Source organism: Notolepis coatsorum (assembly GCF_963971535.1).
Source record: "Notolepis coatsorum genome assembly, chromosome: 17".
Lineage (NCBI taxonomy): Eukaryota > Metazoa > Chordata > Actinopteri > Aulopiformes > Paralepididae > Notolepis > Notolepis coatsorum.
This window is the reverse complement of record NC_140181.1, coordinates 1,587,896-1,596,652: the sequence shown is the minus strand read 5'-3', so window position 1 is coordinate 1,596,652 and position 8,757 is coordinate 1,587,896.

Below are 8,757 nucleotides of genomic sequence, written 5' to 3'. Positions count from 1 at the left end.
AGCAGGCAAATGCAGTTGTATTCCAGAACGACCCGACATCGATAGAAAGAAGGTCCAGGTATATAAAGCCCTCTGGGGCACTGATTAGCACACACATCAGGTGCGTGATGGTAATTGATACTTAACCTAGAAGTGTGCGTTAGGCAACGGACCAATCATCACAGCACCCCAAGAAGCGTGTGGCGGGGAATGAACCAATCCTCACAGTACCCCCCCCTCCACGGGAGCCACCCAGCGACCCACTCGGCCCCGGCCTGCCCGGATGGGACCGAAGGAAGCCGGCGATCAGGGGCACTGGAGAGGGGGACAGAGACAGAGGCCCGGAGAGGCGCATAACCACACACATTTAATCTTAAGATTGTTGTGAAACTATATTCTGAAGATACACATACACACAAAATACCTTCTGAAGATATTGTATTTTTCTTAAGACTTTTGGAATACATATTGTGAAATGTTTAATCTGAAAACCTTGGAATACTTATTGTGAATATATTGTATTTTTCTTAAGACTTTTGGAATACAGAAATACATATTGTGAAAACCTTGGAATACACACAATCTGAAAATTTAAAAAAAACGTTTGAATCTAAAAAAAAAAAAACATTTGAATCTTTTATTTCTGACAATAAAAAAAAACTTATTTTTGAATCTTTTATTTTGAAGAACTTTTATTTTGAAAAAAAATTAAATTAAAAAAAACTTTTATTTTGAAAACAAATCTGAAAACTCCTCCCCTTCCGTAGCCAGATGTCCCTCCCCTCCTAAACCGGATGTCCCTCCCCTCGAAACCGGATGTCCCGCGTCCTTGAATCCTCGACCAATCAGAGAAGCCCTAAGGGGTCATAAATCATCTCAAAAAGGGGGCATGGCTACAATCCATCAAACGTTGCTATATGCCCTTATAAGGTATGACATATCCCTAAGTCCCGCCCCCTTAAACCTCTCGACCAATCAGAGGGCTCACAATTGCTGTATGCAGCTTCAATCAAACTAAAATGGGCGTGGTTACAATCAATCAAACTAAAAGGGGCGTGTTTTGCATAATGTGACAGAAGGCGCCTCTTACATCTCTCTCTGGTACCTATGGCACAGTGAATCAGTCCAGATATTATACATTATTTTTACACAAACAGCATCTTTATTGCGTGAACGATGCAACACTTTCATGTAGAAATAAGACATGTCGACAATAGATCTATCAACCAGGCCATCACTGAAACAATATGAATTGTTTTTGTTAGTAGCCTATGTAAAACCCTGCATAGTGCAGGGAACTTTCGCACACGCATCTGACAGTACATTTGGATAATTGAATGTGAATGATACATTCCTATCTCTGACTTCACAAGTCTGTCCAGGGTTACTAATGTATAAAGGACCCCCTCCTGGATACATTCCTATCTGTGAACACTATAATCACGGTAAAACCTAACATTGTATTATTTTCATGGTTATAATGAATAAAAATACATCTTTGTTTTAAGATGTTTCATGCTAAATGGTTCTTAAAGTGAATTTCCTTCAATCATCGGGACAAAGATCAAACAACCTCGCCGGTAATACTGTGCATTTAGCTTTTTTTCTGCAAAATTATTATAAATTATAATATTGTATCAACAACTTTAATAACGTTTTATGTTACTTTCATACATGTTAGCCATACTATACACTAACTATGGTGAGTGAGTAAAATTTTTGTTTGCCTTAGAATTATCATCTTTGAGCAGTTTGAATATTTCCTATCGTGTGTAGGATTTAATGCATATCGAGATATTGAGAGCATAAAACTCAGGGGGGCTAAAAAAAACTAGACACTGCAAGTAATTCAGAAATGTGCTATTTGTTTACCTTAGAACAGGTTAAAGAAAATACATTTGGGGCTTGAGCGTACTAAAAATACATTTGTATTGTTTTTACCTCTTCATTGTGTAAAAAAAAAGAAACTATGTTGACATGTCTGTTTATCGGTCAGTTTCATGGTTTTAGATGTTTATTTTAAGTGTATCATTGACACTCAACCAATAAAACAAAATTCAATAGGATTATGTGATATGATGTTCTGTTCCGTTAGGGGCTCTGCTTGGCATCACACTGCACTCCCTCGCGTACGTGCACGCGCACTGAATAAATTCCACAAATGTACCTTTAATACCAGTATTAGTCTGACCACACCCCTCATCAGCTTACCTTCATAAGCAGGTGTGTGGTCACCTGCTCTCCTCCTTCTCGCTTTCACCACAAGGAAGTGCCTCGGTAGTACCCCACTTGACGTGTTGTTAGTTGAAAAGAGTTGTGACAGGTTTACATTGTGCTTAATTTTTTCTTCTCTCACATCTGTTGTACAAGAAAAAGTTGGGTCATAATGTATTCCGCGGAGAGTAGACCCGCTAGACCTACTCTTCACCAGCGGTTCTCCATTCCCGCCTCCGTCGTGCGCCTCGGTGCTGGGCTATTGCCACTCTCGTGGTTGCCGACCCACCCCGGGAGACTCCCGGTGGATAGTTTGCCTCACCGAAGAGCCGAGGGGTCGGTGCCGTCGCTCCGGCGATGGCCTGATCTCGACTCTGGTTCCTCTGGTTCTGGGGAATCGCCCGTTGGTGAACGGGGGGTTGTCTTGGAGCCGGAGGATTTGCGACGCAAACTTTTCGCGTCTGCTCGCTCACGTCGCAAGATGGTGGCGTGCAGGCGCGAACGGCCTGGGTTTGGGGAACTGCTGGAGACCAGCGAAGATGCGTCCGGCTCGGGATTTCCAATGGAGACTGAGGACTTCATGGACGAGGCGGACGGGTTTTTGTATGAGGGCCCCGTGGAGGAGAGTATCCCTCCTCAGGAGACCCCGGAGGGGGGGGAAATGGCTCAATGGGGCGCCCTGTTCGAGGATGTTGAGGAACCACCTTGGCCTCATTAGCAGGATGCCCTACTGTCGGCCACATCAGACTGTGGCTCCTTGACCAGTCGCAGCCTGCTGTATGTGAGGGATGCGGGGTCGGTGGAGGAAGGTTCGCAGGGGGAACTGCGGGCCTTGTTTCCCGAGCTCATGGCGGTAGCCGCCGCCGCAAACGGCGTGCCGCTGCCGCTGCCATTGCCTGCACCTGTCCCTGATGACCTCATAGGCCATCCCTGGCAGCGTTCCCCAGTGAGAGGGGTGGACGTTGTCTACCCATTTTTCCCATCGATGGGGGCCTATGTTCGTCGGGGTCAGGCGGTGACCAACATCATGGGACTGACTCCTACCTACGTACCAGTTACGCGGGTGGCAGGGTTGGTCAAAGGTATGGGGGAGGGCGTGCCTCGGCTTGACAGTCCGATGGCCGCGCTCCTCTGTCCGGATATGGTGTGGGAACCACTATGCAAGCCGGTCCTCCAGGGGAAATCGGCTAGGCGATTGGCTTATTGGGGTGACCAGTCATTTATCGCTGGTACACAATCGCTAGCTGCGGTGTCTAACATCGCCCACCTGGCTAGATTTGTATCGGGGATAATGACGGGCGGCACGGATCTGAACGAGGTGAAATGCGATCAGATCACCCAGGCTGCGGGAGCTGTCCTGCACCTTTCCCAGGTGCTGGCCATAGCCATGGGGAAAGTGCGCGCCCTGGCCACCCTGGGCCAGCGTCACCTTTGGCTGGAGCAGGCCCGTGTGCCAGAGAAGAAGAGAGCTCCTCTTCTGACGGCCGCCCTCTCCGACGCTGGCCTATTCGGGAAGGCCCTGCGGTTGATGTCCTCAACATGCAGAGAGATGGCAGAGGAGAGGTCCATTCTCCAACCCCATTTTCCGCCTCCCGTCTTTGCCGGTGGAGTCAGAAGGCTTCCGCGACGTCGAGCTGTCTCCGTCGCCGCTACCACTGCCTCCGCCGCCGCTGCTGGCCCTGCCAAGAGGGCCAGGGGACGACATGGCGCTTCGGCCACCGCCGGCCCATCCCAGACCGGAGGAGACGGTAGGGAACGTCGTGTCCAGCAGACTGTAACCTACCGTCCCTCCGGGGCTCCTCGGGGTGGCAAGACTCGAGCGGCGCGAGGTGGCAGACGCCGTTAACAGTGACTTTTTCCCCCCTGTGTCCCCTCTCCTCTACACCCTCCCCGGCCCCTCTATGATTTGTGCCTTGACACGATTTAGTTAGTTAAATAAAAAAGTTCCCCGATGGAGGGGGACTGTGTTTTGGCCGAACAAACTGTGTGTTTCTTCAAACAAATCATATGGTGGGGTTGTGTATATATGAATCTGCCCTTTTACGTTGTGGGATGAGTTGTGTTGTGTTACGAGGTTAAGCAAGGTCTGCAACGTACACTCGGTAATAGGTTCTATTTAGCTTGATGCTCCACATGCAGTTAGAACTGGTGTTATTCCATTGCTTGAACTAAGTATATGTGTTTCACAATGCTGTGTTGTTTAGTTGCAGTAATACTCGTACACACACATTTCACGGCCTAGCCGTTTACTCTCGATCAGCGTTTTTTCCTATGTACGACATAGGCAACGGGTATAGGATTCACGCACAGGCGACTTGTGTTTTTGTTGTAAAACCTTTACACATTTTGTGGGTAGCGGACATTGTATTAGCTTCGCTATGCTTTGCTTTCTACCGGAGGTTTTTCAAGATGGCTACGGTTGTTTTTCTGTGTGTAGGGATAAAGGGTGTGTTTTCGGGAGGGGGTGTCGAATAAACCCCTCCTTTCCCACTTGATTGGTTTAGGGGATTTTTTTATCTCTTCTGCTGAGCCAGTCAGGGCCAAGCCAGTGCTTGGCAGGGGGGGGGGGGGGGGGGGGGAGGGGTATTCTACCGACTCCTATTACATGACAGGATCCGGTAGGTTTCCCCGCCCGTTGTAGCGGTGTTGCTATGGCGACGCCTTCCATGAGCTGGTGTCTTAAAGATGTCGAGGTTAGGGCGTAGGGCTCACAGTTCTGCTGCGCCCGGTTTTTGTGTCAACTTGAGTCAATTGGTCACGTGACTCACAGTTTACATATCTTTTTCTTGGCTATGGTCTCATGTGGGAAGGTGTTTCTGGGAGGGTCTGGTCTTACACTCTGATTAAAAAGAGTGACTGGATTGAAATCATGTGAAAAACATGTTTTTTACTCCCAGCTGTGCAGTTGGGTCATACGGGTGATGCTTTTTCTTTATTTTTATAAAGAGTTGAATGTGTCTATGATGGATTGGAAATGAGGGTCCCTGATGGAAACAAGACTAACGTCTTTCTCAGGTCTGCCTCCTCTTAACCTATTGTGTGTATTGCCGTACTGGGTTGTACCCTTTCTGCAGTCTGTTGGGTAAACTTTTTCATTCATTCATTCATGGAGTTGATTGCATCTCGCCCCTCTTGTCGTTCCCCTGGGCGTCTTGGGGATTCAATATGGTGGTCTAAACGGCCTATTGTTGATGTGGGTATGTCAAAACGCACACATAGTGCTAGCTCAGGATGTGCTTTTGGGGCATTGGCTGACTGGCGCGCCTTGATTGCTTGGGATTGAAACAGCGTTTTTATAAAGCAATTGGGATGGGGGTTTTTTCCTCTTCCGACACCCTGTGTGGTTGTCGATGGGTTCCCGTTCATGTCAGGGGATGATGACGGAATGGGTCTGGACATATGGGGAAGGGTCTCACGCCCTAGGGGTGGGCCACCGGGCGCGGTTCATACCGACACGTCTGGGTGGCGCCTTCTTTTTATGTTGGGATCAACACGCATATCTGCCCCTTCTCCTGGGGTTGGCAGGTCGGCGTGATTAGGGCACGGGACTGGTTCTGGTCGCGCTGGTCCAGATCAGTTGTACCCGTTGTCCGCTGGGGATGCAGATCTGCTGTTCTGGTACCCTGAGGGACTTGGGGTTTTTTCAGGGGGAAAAATGCTAGGTCGGTCCGGGTGTCACAGGGTTGAGCGTTATGGAACCCTTGTTAGGTGCGTTGTATTCTGCACTGTCGTAATGGCTTACGGCCGTGCCGACCTGTACGCGCCCGATCTCGTCGGATCTCGGCCGCTGTGCGGGTTGGTCTTGGTTGGTACTTGGTTGGGTGACCTCCTGGGAATACCGAGTGCGGGGTGCTGGGGCTGGTCTTCCATTTTTACGCTCTTCTCTTGGGCTTGGCGCAGAGGGGCCTGTTGGGGTGGTTTTAACCTCCTCGGGGGACCCTGTGCCCCCCGTATCACCGGGCCCGGTCCGGGGTAATGTTCGTTGACCCGTAGGCCCGGGATAGCCCTGTTGGAAACCAGAACGCGGGCTGCGGCGGTGCCGCAGGTGTGTTTTTGGGGTTTCTTTCCTGAGGGGTTATGGGACCAACCATTGCATAGGGTAATGCCTAGGTGGTTGGTTCTCTGGTGTGTTGCTGCAGTGTCAACTCCCGGTTCTCCGGTTGAGGGTGCCCCTGCACGTTCATGACGTCTGCCGATCGTATGGGCCTTTTCTGTGGGCAGCTGTCAGGATGGCCAAGTGGTCTGAGGAGCCAGACTCAAGGTGAAACTTCCATAGCGATGGGGCTTCTGGTCTCTGAATAGAGGCATGGGTTTGAATCCCACTTCTGACATGCTGTTTAAAGGCTTGGTTATGCGACAACGCCAGCATACGCCCCTTCCGCCGGGGCGGCTGTGTTCAGCTGTCCTTCTGGCGCCTGCCTCGTCCGCAGTCTCCAGGCTTGGGTTGACAGCCTGTTGCCTGGTCTTTTTTCCCAGTGCACTGCCTGCTTCCGTTGGTTAACTCTTGTGTGTTACGACCATGCTGTCTGCCTGTTGCAGGGCCCGTGTTCCAGGCGGTGTACTGTTGGGGAGGACAGGGCCCGCTCGGCTGAGGGGCCTTTGTCCGAATACGCTGGCGATGTGGGGGGCGGGGTCACTAGGTGCCCACCTGGTGGGGTCTTGATGCTGGCATCATGGACTTCTCCGGGCCCCCATTCCAGGGAGTCCAGTCCTTTTGGTGGGTCTGGGTCTTCCTTCGCGCTCCGCTGCTACGGCCTTGCCACGGGGTTGGGTTTGCCCTTGATCCCGTGATTCTGGGGGCAGTAACGAGGTTGTTTCCTGCGTTCGTTCCCGGGTGGCATGCAGGTTGTGCGTGGGTGTAGTCGTGGGGTCAAGCCACGGTCTGCTCACCCTGTGCGTTGAGTTGCTTGAGTGCCTCTTCGCGCGGTCGGGTCCGTCTCGGTAGACCTCTAATAGGGAGGGTGCCCTCCATTAGGGGGGGTCGGGGGGGCTCGGCCCTCCCTGTTCTGTTGGTTGTGGGGGGCCTTCAGCGGGGTGTATTTGTCAGCCAGCGGCTCCGCTTGGCCTCCCTTTGTGCAGTGTGATGCCAAGCAGAGCCCCTAACGGAACAGAACGTTAGGTTATAGCTATAACCAAGTTCTGTTAGTTAGGGGTGACGCTTGGCATCAGACGGCCGCTGCAGCCCTTGACCTCACCTTGTGGTGAAAGCTTGGGAAGGAGGAGAGCAGGTGACCACACACCTGCTTATGAAGGTAAGCTGATGAGGGGTGTGGTCAGACTAATACTGGTATTAAAGGTACATTTGTGGAATTTATTCAGTGCGCGTGCATGTACGCGAGGGAGTGCAGTGTGATGCCAAGCGTCACCCCTAACTAACAGAACTTGGTTATAGCTATAACCTAACGTTCTCTGTGTACAGATGGAAACTAGTTTCTGCTAAATATCCTGCAATATGTTTTCATATAACAAAAATATAAATACACACTGTCTACAGTAGATACAAAAAGATTTTGTAATACTCTGTTTAGAACAATGCTGTTTGCAAATAGTCTGTTTTACTTATGTAACACGTTAGAGTTGAAATTCATGCATGACAATTGGTAAACCTTTTTACCAGGTAGTCATTTGAGATCATGGACCTTTTTTTTCCCGAGCTATATCTGGTACAAATGACTGATAAAACATAAACAAACACCTAATAATACACAATAAGCAGATTGATTAAAAAATGAAGACAGGAAAACGAGTCTAATCTGTTATGGTTTGTAACCGACCTCAAACGCAACGGCACAGACAGGTAGTTCAGAGTTAGCCAAATACTAGGGCGTATTTATTTACAGAGTCAAAAAAAGGGTAAAGTACTATTATCAAACAAACAGGGAGACTGCCTTCGGCAGAGTCATCTGCGGCTCTGCAGAATCCTCCTGGTGATAGCGGTGGGGAATTGGCATGTGATGATGTAGCGGTTCTGCAGATACTCCCAGCTTTAACTCAAGGTGTAAAACGGAGAGAGAGAGAGAGGTATCAAAAACAGTCCAACGAAACACAGAGGCAGTGTGGTTCCCTCCTCCCTTAGCTGTGTCTAGAACCAATTGACAGTGACAGTCTTCAGTGTTCCCCACAACACACAATTTAGCTGAGTCAGTGCAAACAAAACGAAATCTTCAGTGTCTCTTCTAAAACACACAATCAGAATAATCCAGAGGGGTTGACGAAATCTTCAGTGTCTCTTCTAAAACACACAATCAGAATAATCCAGAGGGGTTGACGAAATCTTCAGTGTCTCTTCTAAAACACACAATCAGAATAATCCAGAGGGGTTTGGTTCCAGTCACCCAAGCGCAACGCGTAAAGCGGGTAAACGAGGCGCAGCTCCAAACGGGAAACAAGGTTCTCAACAGCGGTTCTCCACAGAAAGGTCCTGGAGAGAAAGTAGACCAGGAACAGCAACGGGGAAAAAGCAGGCAAATGCAGTTGTATTCCAGAACGACCCGACATCGATAGAAAGAAGGTCCAGGTATATAAAGCCCTCTGGGGCACTGATTAGCACACACATCAGGTGCG